Source organism: Camelus ferus, chromosome 20, assembly GCF_009834535.1.
Source record: "Camelus ferus isolate YT-003-E chromosome 20, BCGSAC_Cfer_1.0, whole genome shotgun sequence".
Lineage (NCBI taxonomy): Eukaryota > Metazoa > Chordata > Mammalia > Artiodactyla > Camelidae > Camelus > Camelus ferus.
In genome coordinates this window covers 31,357,149-31,372,030 of record NC_045715.1, presented here as the reverse complement: position 1 = coordinate 31,372,030, position 14,882 = coordinate 31,357,149, and the positions used below count along the sequence as shown (strand labels likewise).

Here is a 14,882-nt window from a genome sequence, read left to right as displayed (position 1 = left end):
GATTGGACGCCGCAGCCGCAGTCGATGTAACTCCCTTTCCGATTGGTTGGATTCTGGTACCACCTGGGGACGGCGGCCTTGATGGGGTAGAATTGGATCCAGGTGAAGTTCGTTCCTCTCTCTCTGCTGCTACGCACTTTTCCTAATGTCCCAGGACTGAATGCCCTTGAAACCGAGCGAGTGCCAGAAAGGCCCCTGGCTATTGCCAACCCCAGGCTTACTGCCACTCCCAGCTCGCCCCTAGTTAATACGCACCTGGCGGCCTGGATGTCTGCAGGAAAAGCGACTGCAAGGCCCAGCACAAGTCTAGAGCAGTTCCAGCCAGCTCCGGTGAGTTGGGACAAATACAATGTGGTTCCACTGAAGTATCTGTCTTACTGGAGAAGCGAGCCCCTCTACATGCGAACTGAGTATGATTAAGGTCGCAAGAAACACAGAAACACGGGCCTTGCAGGAGGGAACTAGTAACGGCTACCAGCTGAGAAATGGGCATTTATTTTTCACAGGTGCGCGTGGGATTACGCGCCTTCCTCTTAATTGGAAGCTTGATCAAACGGTCGAATGTAGCCTTAAATTTACTAGCAGAAAAAGAAATGTCCAAACGGAAGTAGATTTATTTATTAACACTTGGTTTACCCAGGCTTACTTCGCAAACAGAGGATAGTATCTTTTTTCTGTTTGTGTCTGCAGTGACAAACACAGAACCTGGCATAGAAAAAGTAATCACTAAATGATGACTGGATTTAATGGGATGTTTTAAGGTGGTCCGGATTCATTGCCCCCCCCCCCACCCCCCCGTTAAAGACTCAAGCTCCGAGAGAATATTCCCTTTCCTGGTCTCTGCTGTAGCTCTCGCCTGGCTCGCAGACATATGTGTAATAGTCTCAGGTATTAAGGATTTAATACCTGTAAACCCAGTACCTGGATTAATAACCTGTGGCAGTAGACCTTAGAAGTCAAAGTCGGAAGTTGGTCTCATTGGCCAGAGCTTTAGAGTGTAGCCATTACCAAGACCCTGGAGTCTGGAAGCAGCTGCCGAGACAATTTGGGGCTGGATATAATCTGTGTACTTTCAAAAGTTAACTCCAGTTTCAAACTTCAATGCTGGTTTGTGCATTGGTGCATTGGGGCATCCTAGGTCCCTGGGCTCTCAGAGGTGGAAGAAATGGCAGATGCCAAGTTGTTCAGTCCCTACAATCTGCCAGACCTGAGTTTGAATACTCAGTAGCTGAGCAATCTTGGGCCAATGTTTCAACCTGTCTCAGCCTCCATTTCCTCATCTGCCAAACGGGCCTTCTTACAGTACTGACCTCTTAGGGTTATTGCCAAATAAATGAGATAAAGCAAATTAAGTCCTCAGCACACCTGGTAAGTGTTAGTGATTGTTATTGCTATGACCAGAAGAATGTTCCCCAACCCAAATGGTCAGGGGAAGGCTGAGTTCTGGGGGAATTTATGTAATGTCCAACTTAGTTGAATTTTAATTTTCTGGCATTTGGGGCATACGATTATGCATATCCTGATTGTTCATTCACTGGGTGCACAACTGCTTGAAGAGTAGATAGAACTGACTGCCCGGTAAGTCAGACTGTGATGGAAACAGGAGTTGGATGGGCATCAGGTGAGAAGGGCTCCCTTCATTTACTGCCCCTACCCCTGCCCGTGTGACTGGGTCAGATCAGGGAGTCCTATGCAGTCTGATCTCTGCAAGACAGTGTGGTCAAGAACAGAGGGACAGAATTATTCGTAAGGATCTTTTGGTACCAAGTGTCTGTTATCCTACAAATAATTATTGTTTCAACCACACATAAAAACCTATTTAAATATACTTAAATAATAAGAATATTTAGAATCTCATGAAACAGGAAGTCCAGAGATAGAGCAGGCTTCAGAACTGGTTGACCTAGCCGCTCAACAGTGTCACCACATCCTGGGTTCTTTCTCACTCTTCACCTGGCTGTTAACAGAATTGGCTTCTGGTTCCCCTCGTGGTTTCAGGAGTCATGATTCATTTTTTCACTTCTGTTTGGTCAATAGAAATGACTTCTAGGGTTTTTTGGTTTTGATTTTGGCTCCAGCAACCAAGTCTTTCCATCACCTTGATTAGAATTGTGTCATATGCCCAAATTTAAGTCCGCAAGGAACATGAATTTACCAGCAGGCCAATTCAGTCTACACTTTGAGCTGAGTTCTCTTCCCCAGAGTGCATGTCTTCTCTCCGTGGGAATGAGGTGGAGTGGGTGCTGGGAAGTCCACTGGAAAGTCCACTGAAGGGTCACTGGAGGCATTTAATGATGATAAAAGAAAACATAACAGTAACAAATTCTTCATCTCCAATGTGATTTTTTGACATACTGTTTTATTTAGGTAGGCAAAATAATAGCATTCATTTATAATGTTCTTTCAGCTCAGCTTTTGAAAAAGAGATACATATATAATTCTTAGAAATATGAATAAAGTTGAAACCCATTTTGTGTTGGAGTTTGAAATGAACTAGGAACTATAGTCTAAACCCATTTACAAATGCATCTTGTGCCCCAGAGGGAACTGAGTTGGCTAAATTCACAAAAACTCATTTAGAGTCTTTGCCTCCACGGCCAGTGTGGGGTTTGGAAGCAGCCTGTTAGAGGCAGTGTCTTCCCCTCCCTACTCCATTAACTAACAAGATGTATCATTCATTCTTTAGTGTAAAATATGTTAAATGTTTATTCTGTTTTTGAGATCAATGACATAGCGCTTCATGCAGTTATTTCTCTTTTAAATTCCTATTTTGTAATGCATCACTCACTGCTGGCAGGAATGGGTCAGAAGTTAGTGGTTACAGGAAAAAAGTTTCAGAACAGAAGCCACACCCTCCCCAAAGGAAAACAATCCTGTCCACTGTTAAGTCTGACTTAACAACAAAACTGAAACTAGTGAATCAAATTTCAAGTCACTAGGAAGGTATTTTATGTTTTGCTTTTTAATATATATTAAGTGTTAATGTAGAGAAGACATAATACAAGTTTTATCTTAAATATATGATGAGGAAAGAACCTTAGGAGCCATAACACTAATAATTCTGGAAGTTCATTTAACAGAAACTCTGCATCCACTCCATTCCCAGCATGATTTTATTTGATAACCTCAATTAAATAAGATTGCTGACTGTTTAAATACTATCAAAAGTGATTCTCTTTTATCCATCATGAACTACTTTTTGTTAAGCATTCTTCCCTCTAAAGGAATTTTTTAAAGTATTTAATAAAGTTGTTCAATAAAGAGTATAAATTCTTTTGAGGCCTTCTTATGTGGAAGCCAATGTGCTAAATTTTACAAAAGATACAAGAATAATAAGTAAGATTCAGTCCTTGTCCTCAAGATGCATCTCATCCAGGAAGGCACATGGAGAGGATATTACTTTGTTACTTTTGCCAGAATTCATTTCCCCTTCTTCCAATGCTTCCACCAGGAAACCATCCTACTTTCACACTTAGTTGCAGGAATCTTATGGGGCTGACCACAACCCGCCTCCTCGCCAGTGGACTCCTCAGGTGACCAGCTATCTCAGTTTGCCCAAAACTGGGGGGTTTCCTGGAGCACAGGACTTCAGTGCTGAAACCAGAAAAGTCACAGGCAAATTGGGATAAGCTGGTCCCATCTACTGTGACGTGAGCCTGGCTTATTAGAGCCAGTTCTGGAATTAGTTCCATGGTGGGTGATGGGGACATACTTCAGGCCAGACCAAGAAGATTCAATCCTGAAACATTTGTTTAAACATTGAGAAAGAGTCTATTTTTCAGCAGGAGCAGCTGAATAAGCAGAATACAGGCATGTCTCCTTTCATCCCCCTTCACGGAGACTGCATTTTTTACAAATTGGAAGTCTGTGGCCACCCTGTGTTGTCAGTTTATGGGCATCAATTTTCCAACAGCATTTGCCCATTTTATCTCTCTGTCACATTTTGATAATTCTTACAATATTTTAAATGTTTTCATTATTATTGTATCTGTTATGGTGATCTGTAAGCAGTGATCTTTGGTGTTACTATTGTCATTGTTTTGGGGGACCTGCAAACTGCTCCCATAGAAGGCAGCAGATTCAATCAGTAAAAGTTGTGTGTGTTCTGTCTGCTCCACCGACCAGCGCTTCCTCCATCTCTCTCCCTCTCCTCAGGCCTCCCTATTCCCCAAGACACAACAATATTGTAATTAGGCTAATTAATAACCCTACAATGGCCTCTCAGTGTTCAAGTGAAAGGAATAGCCCCATGTCTCTCACTTTAAATTGAAAGCTAGAAGTGACTAAGCCTAGTGAGGAAGGCGTATCATAAGCCAAGACAGGCTGGAAGCTAGGCCTTTAGCGCCAGTAAGCCAAGTTGTGAGTGCAAAGGAAAAGTTCTTGAAGGAAATCCTGTGTGCTGGTCCAGTGAACATATGGATGATAAGAAAGCGAAACAGCCTTATTGCTGCTATGGAGAAAGTCTGAGTGTTCTGGATGGAAGATTAAACCAGCTACAACATTCCCTCAAGCCTAAGCCTAGTCCAGAGCAAGACCTAACTTTCTTCAGTTCCAGGAAGGCTGAGAGAGGTGAGGAAGCTGCAGAAGAAAAGTGCGAAGCCAGCAGAGGTTGGTCCATGAGGCTTAAGGAAAGAAGCCGTCTCCATAACGTCAAAGTGCAAGGTGAGGCAGGCAGTGCTGATGGAGGAGCTGCAGCAAGTTACCCAGAAGATCTAGCTCTGATAATTGATAAAGCTAGGTATGGTAAATAACAGGTTTTCAATGTAGATGGAACAGCCTTCTCTTGGAAGAAGAGGCCATGTAGGACTTTTCATAGCTAGAGAGGAGAAGTCAATGCCTGGCTTCAAAGCTTCAAAGGACAGGCTGACTCTCTTGTTAGGGGCTAATGCAACCAGTGACTCTAAGTTCAAGCCAGGGCTCATTTACCATTCTGGAAATCCTAGGACCCTTAAGAATTACGCTAAATCTGCTCTGCCTGTGCTGTATACATGGAACAGTGAAACAGATGATTGCACATCTGTTTAAAATATGGTTTACTGAATATTTTAAGCCCACTGTTGAGACCCGTTGCCCCCCCAAAACAATTTCTTTCAAAATGTGACTGCTCATCCACAGGCACTTTGCCCCCAAAGGGTCTGCTGGAGATACATATTGAGGTTAATGTTGTTTTCATGTTTGCTAATACAACATCCATTCTGCAGTCTATGGATCAAAGAGTAATTTTTGACTTTCAAGTCTTATTATTTAAGAAATATATCTTGTAAGACTATAGCTACCATAGATAGTGATTAATCTGGTGGATCTGGGCAAAGTAAATTGAAAGCTTTCAGGAAAGGATTCACCATTCTAGATGCCATTAAGGATATTTGTGATTGGGAAAATGGGAAGAGGTCACAATATCACATCAGCAGGAGTTTGAAAGAAGTTGATTCCAACCCTCCTGGGTGACTTTGAGGGGTTCAAGTCTTCAGTGGAGGAAGTCACTGCAGATGTTGTGGAAATAGCCAGAGAACTAGAATGAGGAGTGGAGCCTAAAGGTGTGACTGAATTGCTGCCGTCTCATGATAAAGCTCTAATGGATGAAGCATTGTTTCTAATGGATGAGCAAAAAAGGTGAGTGGGAGTCCACTCCTTTGAAGATGCTGTGAAGATAGTTGAAATGACAACAAAGGATTTAGAATGTGACATAAACTAAATTGAAAAAGCAGCAGGAGGGTTTGAGAGGATTGACTCTAATTTTGAAAGAAGTTCTACTGTGGGTAAAACGCTATCCAGCAGCACTGCTTGCTACAGAGGAGTTGTTCATGAAAGGAGGACTATGTGACCAACTTCATTGTCTTATTTTAAGAAATTTCCCCAGCCTACCTCAACCATCAGCAACCACCACCCTGATCAGTCAGCAGCCTTCCACATCTAGGCAGGACTCTCCACTAACAAAAGAGTAGGACCCTCTGAAGGTTCAGATGATGGTTAACTTTTTTTTTTTAGCAATAAAGTATTTTTAATTTAGGAGTGTACATTTTTTTTCAGACATAATGCTATTGTACACTATAAATAAACTACAGTGTAGTGTAAATATGACTTTTATATGCATTGAGAAACCAAAATATTCATGTGGCTGGGGTTATTGCAATATTCGCTGTATTGCAGTTTTCTGCAGCTGCACCTGGAATATCTCTGTGTAAGCCTGGAGCTGCTGGCCCTATACAGGGAAAGTCTACCTGGGAATGAAGCCAATTACTTACATCTAAAAAGGGGATAGAGGGGCCAGGGAGTATAGCTCAGTTGTAGAGCTTGTGCTCAGCATGCACAAGGTCCTGGGTTCAGTCCCCAGTACCTCCAGTAATAACAACAACAACAAAATAATAAAAAAATAAGAAAAGGGTATCAGAAAAGCAATCACCGGCTTACATTATACTATCAAGTAAGCTAAATGCTATAAGAGAAGCCCAAAAGAGAGAGGATAAATCATGCAGTTCAGTTGGGAGTTTGGGATTAGCAGATACAGGCTACTATATATAAAATATATAAACAAGGTCTTACTGTGTAGCACAGAGAACAATATTCAATAACTTATAGTAGCCTATAACAAAAAAGAATATGAAAAGGAATATATATATATATATCTGAATCACTATGCTGTACATCAGAAACTAACACAACATTGTAAATTGACTGTACTTCAATAAAAAATTTTGAAGTTTGGATCTGAACAGATCCTGCTAACGCAGAAACAAGTGAGGGAGCAAGGAATGTGCTAAAGCCAAATACTTGCTAAAAAGAGAAAGTCAAATTCTGCCCTCCGTTCCAACATACCACCTCAGAGAAGAAGTAGGTGAACTTCTGGCCCCTTTTCCAGAAGCCAGTGCAGTCCTGACTCCTCACCATTACTGCTTCATATAATAATGATGTCGTGACCAACTCCCACCCAGGACACGCAGGCCCAGCTCCCCACAAGACTCAAGACACTCAGCATCGTGGCTTCCAACCGCCTGCACCAGAGTCTCAACCACAGGCTGTGATGGTTCACCTTCAAGGATAACCTTCTATGGTCCAGCCTCCAGGGTTTCCCTGGAGCCACCCAGCTGCTCACCAAATCCCCTGTCTTCTCATTTTCCTCTCCATGTCACTCATCTGCAGCACTCAGATGTTCTTGTGCCAGTGAGCTGTTTTACTGTCATCTTGGAGGTTTGCCAGGGTCACCCGATGATTTTTCGAATCCCCCCCAGCAGCTGGTGAACATCTTATTACTCTTCCATATCTTCTGTGTGGGACTCAGACCATGCAGGACCCCCAGAGATGCAGGGAAGCTCTTTACCTGTATTAGTTTACTGGGGCTGCCATTACAAAGTACCACACGCTGGGCGGCTTAAACAACAAAAAGTTATTTTCTCACGCTTCTGAAGGCTGGAAGTCCCAGATCAAGGTGTCAGCAGGGCTGGTTTCCTCTGAGGGCCTCTGTCTTTGACTTGTAGATGGCTGTCTTCTCTCTGTGTCCTCACATGGTCTCCTGTGTGTGTCTGTGTCCTAATCTCTTCTTGGAAGAACACCAGTCACTATTTGGATTTGGACCCACCCATAGGACCTCATTTGACCTTAATTACCCCTTTAAAGGTCTCCAAATACAGTCACATTCTGAGGCACTGGGGGGTAGGACTTCAGCCTCTGAACTTGCGAGGGGCACCACTCAGCCCAGAACACAACCTACTCAAAGAGGTGGCTGGTCCCCTTGCCAGTATGACTTACCTGCTCGCAGATGTGCCTCACCTGCTGGTCAGGTTCCACCTGCTCCTGAGCTGCCTGCTTCCCTTCCTCCCCCGTGTGTAGTCTTCCCGCAGCAGCCAGGTGGAGCTTTGGGCAGAGAATCAGTTCCTGTGGCTCCCTGCTCAGACCCCACCATGGTCCTTCATCATACCCAGAATGGATCCAGGCTTCTCACACTTGCTGGCAATGCCCCCATCACCAGACCCCTGACTATTTCTTGGACCTTGGTTCCCTGCAACTCACTGCTTCATGCACATCATTCCTAATCTGCTGACCTTGCTCCTTCCCAAAGACACAAATCTCGTTCCCACCTTGGAACTTTCTCCTCATTTCCACTGCCCTCCCGAATCACCCTCCACTCAAGCTTTGCGTGTCTCACTCCCCATACGTATGACACTTCTGCCTAAATACAGATTCTTTTAAACAGAGCTTATACAATTGTTCATCATTCAAATGTTTTGAAAACTGAAATTTTGTAAAAACTTGAAATTACAGGGGTGAAACCTATACAATTAATGATTTTTTCAGGAAGAACTACATTTAAGGCACCCTACCTAGGTAGACAGTTATTTGTCTCATTTCTCACACAAAGGGAGATTCTATACAATTTTTCAGAAGCCCGTTCTCTTCTTTAAGTTCTTAATTACATGTTCTGCCAAAACTAGCTATGTGACTACAGGCCAGTCAGTTCATCTCTCCAAGTCCTTTGTCAAATGGAAACACTTCTGTTCGCCAGCATCAGGAAGCTGTGATTGACAGACGCACGGGGCAAGCTCAACTGAGAAGATACTTCGGGTACTGAGCGAGTTAGAGACAGCAGATAAAACTTGTGACTCCTCTGGGTAGTAACTAAGGAAGTGATGAAGAATATTATCACCAATCCTTTATATGGCAGGTTTGTTGGAGTTTGTCCCAACCTTGTTTTTCTTTTCTCTGACTTTCACTTTTCATTTATTGTATACCATCTTAAGTCCTTTCTGGAACAAGGTGAAGTTACATATAAAGACGTTTTTAAAACAGCAACTCATCCTCTGTATTCATGAATCATGCTTTAAAAAATTAATTTGAAAATTCAGCTCTACTTTGAGCTCTGTGATCGGTGTTTTATCAGCCTCTATTTTCAACTTTAATAATTTGAATATGGCTGGGGTCATTTTGCAAATCAGGAAGCAGAAACACGGAAATCACCTAGGTTGTGAGTTTTATCCTTTTGCTACCTTATTCTTCACGCTCACTTCATACACTTTATTTTCTTTTTGTTGCCTCAATAGGTCCAGAACACACCTGGAATGAACCTAAAAATATTTCTTCCTGCAGCATCGTATGTAATGTATGCAGTGATTATTTCTGGGGTATTTAAGTTTATGAATGACGACAGAAAGTGAAAGTCAGAAAAGGACCTCAGAGAGGATTGGATTCAAGCCTGCGTCTTACACGTAAGAAGATTTAATTACCTACTTAGTTTGAAATAGCAAATTTGAAACACACATGCCTTCCCTGAGGACATTATAAAGCTGTCAGATTATATTGGGCTCCTTGAAACAGCCTTCTGAGGCACGCTTGTACCTGCTTCTTGGGCACTTCAGAAACTCTCTGAGCCTTGGAGTGGTCTTGTCACCCAAGTATCCCGCATTTGGGCAGATTCACGTGTCTGGGTCTGTTCATTTAGCAGATTGGCATAGGGTGCATGATGACCCCAGGTCAGTTAGTTGAGCACAGAGATGTTTCTCCTTTATAAGATGCATTTCCAACCCTCACCGCCTCCACAGGCATTTTTGTTTTATGGTGTATTAGATGGGAAACATAGGATGTCTCAATTCAACTCTTTTCATTCAATTCATTATTGGGGTCTGCTATGGCTCTGTGAAACCCAGGTAAGAACGCAGTCAAGTTTGCTTCTCCAGGGACTTTGTAATCTAGTGATCCATCAATCTAATGAGAACATCACCAAGCAAATGCCTGGGTGGTGGTCAGGTGCACTGTCTTGATTAAACGTGTAAACGGCCGTTTCCTGGTCTTAATAACATGGCTGGGTGGTCTGGATGAGGATGAAACTAAGTGGCTTCTCCTGTATCAGTAATGGAGGAAAACCCAGATTCATCAAATGTGAAAGCTGGTAAGTACCTCAGAAGATACATGGGTCCATCTTGCTTGCTGTCCAGGTGAGGAGGCTGAGACCCACAGAAGGTGGCATGTTCAAGATCACAGCTCATTACCATCTGACTCAACCTCCACCTGGATTCCCACTGCATTATCCCGAGCCCTCTTCTCTCTTCACTTCATCAGGACCAGCTCTGCCTTTCAGCAGTAGATGAGTGCTCTGAGGCAATGATGCTGATGCAGCCAACGTCGAGGTCCAGAGAGCAGTCGTGTGGGGGCGTCTCACCAACGTTCAGGCATCACAGGAGAGCAGAGGGCACGTGGCTTATTTTATTCATGTTCTGGGTGGTAGTCTTCAGCTTACGGCAGAATTTAGGATGGAAGCACTCTGAAGTTGCTCCCCAGCTCAGAGCTCACCCTGGTCCTAGCATACCATGCTCTGCTTGTCCCGCAGCACTGTGCCTGGACCACAGGTGGATTCAGGCACATGGAGAAGAAAGTCGCCACCAGCAACAGCGAAGTCAGCTGCCTCTGTGCTGGTGCCCAATGGCTCCACGGCTTGTGCACAGAAAAACTCAGAGGTTGCCAGTGACTTATGCTCCTTCCTCAGCTTTCAAACAAGTGTTCTGGACAGTTCTTCCCGGCCATCCCTGCCTATGATGTCAGTTGAGGTAGCCGAGGTACCCGGAAGCACACACCTTTGCCACCTATCTTTCCCCTGCTTTTGTGACCTGCCACACCTTAGGACATGACTAGTTACCCGGAGCCGTCCACAACAGGGAGGCAGGTGCTAAGGAGATGAGGCAGGTCACAGATGCCAGGAGGAAGTTCTTTCTAGCACACAGAGCCCTGTATTGGCAGGGGGTTGGTGGGGGGGTCCACTGCAGGCTAGCAGGCTCTGCCCTGCGGCAGGATTTAAGGGCAGGGGACCTGCAAGAGGTCATCAGACGAAGCGGACCTCATGGGCTGGGCGTGTTACCAACACAGTGACATATCATGGAGCCATCGATCAGATGTGGGATGCATACTCAGGATGGGGCCCTGGAGACACAGCCTGAAAACCAAGGAGACGGTTAGACCCAGATCCAGAGCAAAGTTGCCACTGAGTTTTAGAGTGCTGGGAAAGAGCCCCCCTTCTTCAGCCAGCTTGGGTCTAGAGAATGAGAAGGGAGGTGTTCCAGGGCCCATCTGTGTTCAAAGAAGGGATGGGATCACGAGGTGATCCCAGACGTACGGGCTTGAGGAAAGTCCGCCCACACCTGAGCTCTCTGGGCTGTTTTCACCGCAGCTGCTCTTGGTCAGAACCCGCATTGCTGCTCCCGGACCTCAGACTGTCATCCTTACAAACTCTCCTAGCCAAGGTCTCATGCTTAGGGAACCTGAAACCAGAAAGAACTAGAAGAACAGGAAGCACATAGCAATCACTGGTCCACAGCAAGCACTCTGACTGTTGTTTTGCAGGACGACGTGCACCAGCGATCGTGTGGTCGCCTCCGGGGAGGTGGGGGGACTTCGAATGTGTGTCTTGAGGCAGGAGGTGTAGGAGATGGTTAAGTAGAATTTTCACATTTTATTTTTTATTCTTTGATACCCTGTGAATTCCTTACGTTGTCTATTTTCATTATTTAAATAAAAAGTGTGTAAAATGTCTTATAAAAATTAGGGGGCATGGGTGTAGCTCAGTGGTAGTATGCATGCTTGGCATACATGAGGTCCTGGGTTCAATCCCCAGGTACCTCCATTTAAAATAACTTTTTAACATTTAAAATAAAATAAAGTAAAAATTTAAAAAACTAGAACAGGATGGAGTTCATGAATGGTGCCAGTCTGCCTGGGTCCCCGTTCATGGCTGCCACAGTGGTCCTAGCCGTGTGGAGCCGCAGTACCAAGGACGGGCAGGTCAGGCGAGGGTGGTATGCCTCTGCAGCCTGTGCCCACGCAGATGGCACCTTGGCCAGGCGTTGGCACCACCATGGTGCAGGCAGCACTAGAGCACAGCCAGGGAGCTATACGTTATAGCTCAGGGCAAACCCCAGGGTGACCCTTCCTGCACCTCAGTTTCCTCATCTCTAAAATGGGTGTAGGGGCAGTGATATCTGTCCCAGCTAACACACAGGATTGGGGTTTTGTCTTTTCCCTTTAGTTTTGCTCTTTCCTAGCGACTTGATATTTCTGTGCCTTATAGCTGTGACGTAGCGACAGGTGTGACAGGTGAAGGGTCAAAGGCTGACAAAATGGCTGGAGCTAAGTTGGGACGAGTTAAGACAGGTCTCCGTGACCTGCTTCTGCCTGGCGTCTCTGGAGAGCTGAGAGCAGGACCTAAAATAGAATCATTTCCAAGAAAAGGAAGCCAGTGGCATTTTGTCAGAGTGGCGGAAGGGAGGTCTCAGCCCTGTATTTTATGGTCTTAGGCGTTTGAAATAACCCCAGGAAAGCCCTGGAGACGTTCCTGAGATAGAAATCTGCTCCACTGTCCTTCGAGAAAACTCCATAAACAAAGCCCTGTCAGCACGATCACTGCTCTGCCTGTCCCCGCAGTGAGGGAATGTGCGTTGAGGAAACCTCCCCTTCCCTCTCCTCGCAGAGAGAGGCCCGGAGAGTGCCGGCCCAAAGGCCAGCGTGTCCACTCGTGCACCCATCGTTAAATGTGCGGCCAAGAGCCGACACCTGCAGTTTTTTTTTTAATTGAAGTATAGTCGATTTACAATATTGTGTTAGTTTTAGGTGTACAGCAACATGATGTATATCTGTGTGATTCTTTTTTAGGTTCTTTTCCATTATAGGTTATTACAGAGTATTGAATATATTTCCCCGTGCTGTACAGCAGGACCTTGTTGTTTACCTACTTTATATATAGTAGTTTGTACCTGTTAATCCCAAACTCCTAACTTATCCCTTCCCGTCCCCTTTCCCCTTTGGTAACCATAAGTCTGCTTTCTATGTCTGTGATGTCTGTTTCTGTTTTGTAAATATGTTCATTTTTTTTTTTAGATTCCACATTATCAGTGATATATCATTTGTCTTTCTCTGTTGACTTAACTTCACTTAGTATGATCATCTCTAGGTCCATCCATGTTGCTGCAAATGGTGTTATTTCATTCTTTTTTATGGCTGAGTAATATTCCATTGTGTATACATGTGTATGTATACACCATATCTTTATTCATCTGTGGATGGACACTTAGGTTGCTTCCATGTCTTGGCTATTGTAAATACATCTGCAATTTTTAAACTGATTTTCCTATAGAACTACCTTCGTATTTTCCTGAGTTTTAGATGTGCATGGTCTTTGTATAAATAAATAAACACACATATACATATACATATATATACACATAAAGTAAGGCAGCCTAGAAATGTGGATAAAAGAGAGAGCAATTCTTCTACAATCCCACCACCCAGGGATAACTGCTTTTGACAGTTTTATGTGTGTGTATTTTTCAAAAATACATTTTCTTTTGCATACATTTAAATTTTTTCCTGTGTCAATACATCAGGAAGACCGATAGCAAGATGATAACTATACAGTTTTCACCTGTTCAGTGTGTGGAGATAACGGAGAAAAGCCTTGTGCTCTCCTTTCCAGAAAGTCCTGCTTCCAAGGGAGGTTGCTTTATTCACTCCGTCTTATTCACAACCCAGGGGGCTGCCCTGCAATTGAAAGGACTATTTCACAGGGTCCTGGAGGGAGAACTCGGTCAGGTCACTTTTCTGTCCCTCCAACACGCTGCAGGACAAACATCCTGGAGGCCAAGGAGTGTTTTGACATTTGCGGAGGATAAGACCCCTACATGGGGGAGTGTCTGCACGTTTAGTCCAGAGGGATGAACCCTCCCCTTCTTCCTGGAGTTTAGTGTTCTGATTTGATTGTTACTGGCCTGATGTTTGAGCCATTTCCTGTCCCTTTCCCTGAAAAGAGCAACTCTGAAACCTGTAAGTTCCTAATCCGTCTATGGTGCACCTGCTGTGCCTGCCCACCCCAACCCTGACCCCGACGGGCAAGCAGCAGGGTGGCCAGCAGCCAGTGCTCGGTCCGGTCCCCACACCAGGTCACCAGGCTCTGGAAGCTTCTCTGGGCCAGCTCTGCACTGGCACCAGGCCCTGCTCAGCAGGCAAAGAACAATTAGTATGTTGTTCCCCATCAAGTTCACAGTGTAAAACCTGGGCCAGGCACAAGCTTGCTCCGCTCCCCTCTCCTCGGCTGCTTTGACTTTCTAATTGGTGTTGACTCCTGGCTGGGGAGAGATGGTGGACAGAGGACGGGGAGCAAGGTTCTGTCTTCAGTGCAGAAGCCCCTTCCACTCCCTTGGCCAGGCTGGTGGCAGCTTGCATGTCCATAGTCCTGGCAAGGGCCACGGTTCCTCCCTGCTTCCCACAGAAAGAATCATGTCACACATGCCAATACAGTCTAATTTTTCCTTTTCTACCATAATGATTCCTGCTATGCTGCTTTTGAAAAAGCAAAGATAAGATTTTTTTCCAAACTTATATTTTGTTTTCTGCTCTAAACACATGCTTAGCCCACCTATAAGGTAATCCAGCTATGCTGACCAGGTATACAGATGTTGGAATTTGGGAAACTTACCAAGTTTAAGCTCATACTGCTCGCTGCACGACAGGCCGGTAAATCGAGGGACTAGTTGTTGGGGTGAGGAATGACGACTTTATTCAGAAAGCCAGCAGACTGGGAAGATGATGCACTACTGTCCCAAAGAACCACCTTGCCTGAGTCAGAATTCAGGCTTCCTTTACACTGAAAGGGGAGGGAGTAACATCAAACATTTCCTGGTTCCGGTCAGACTCCGGAGGGGAGGTGTTAACACCTTCCTTCTGCAGCCATTCCCAGGTGGGCTTGGTCGGGGTGTTTCCTGCGAGCAAAACCAAGGTGTTTTAGCTTAATGCTCATTACCTGGGAGGCAAGGTTCCTAGAGATGGGCCACTATGTATAATTTAAGCTTACAGGCAACATCTCTTGAGTGATTGACTTGCAGCAAAAGCAATAGAACACAAAAGTTAAA

General features: G+C 44.7%; 1 protein-coding gene across 1 annotated transcript in view; it reads left to right on the top strand.

Moving 5' to 3' along the window:
- Nucleotides 1–82: 82 nt before the first annotated feature.
- CLIC5 (chloride intracellular channel 5) overlaps nt 83–14,882 on the top strand; it is a 154,313-nt gene continuing 139,513 nt past the window's right edge. The window contains 2 exon segments of the mRNA XM_006190717.3: nt 83–330; nt 9,036–9,200. The gene's annotated coding sequence lies outside the window, so the exon portion shown is untranslated.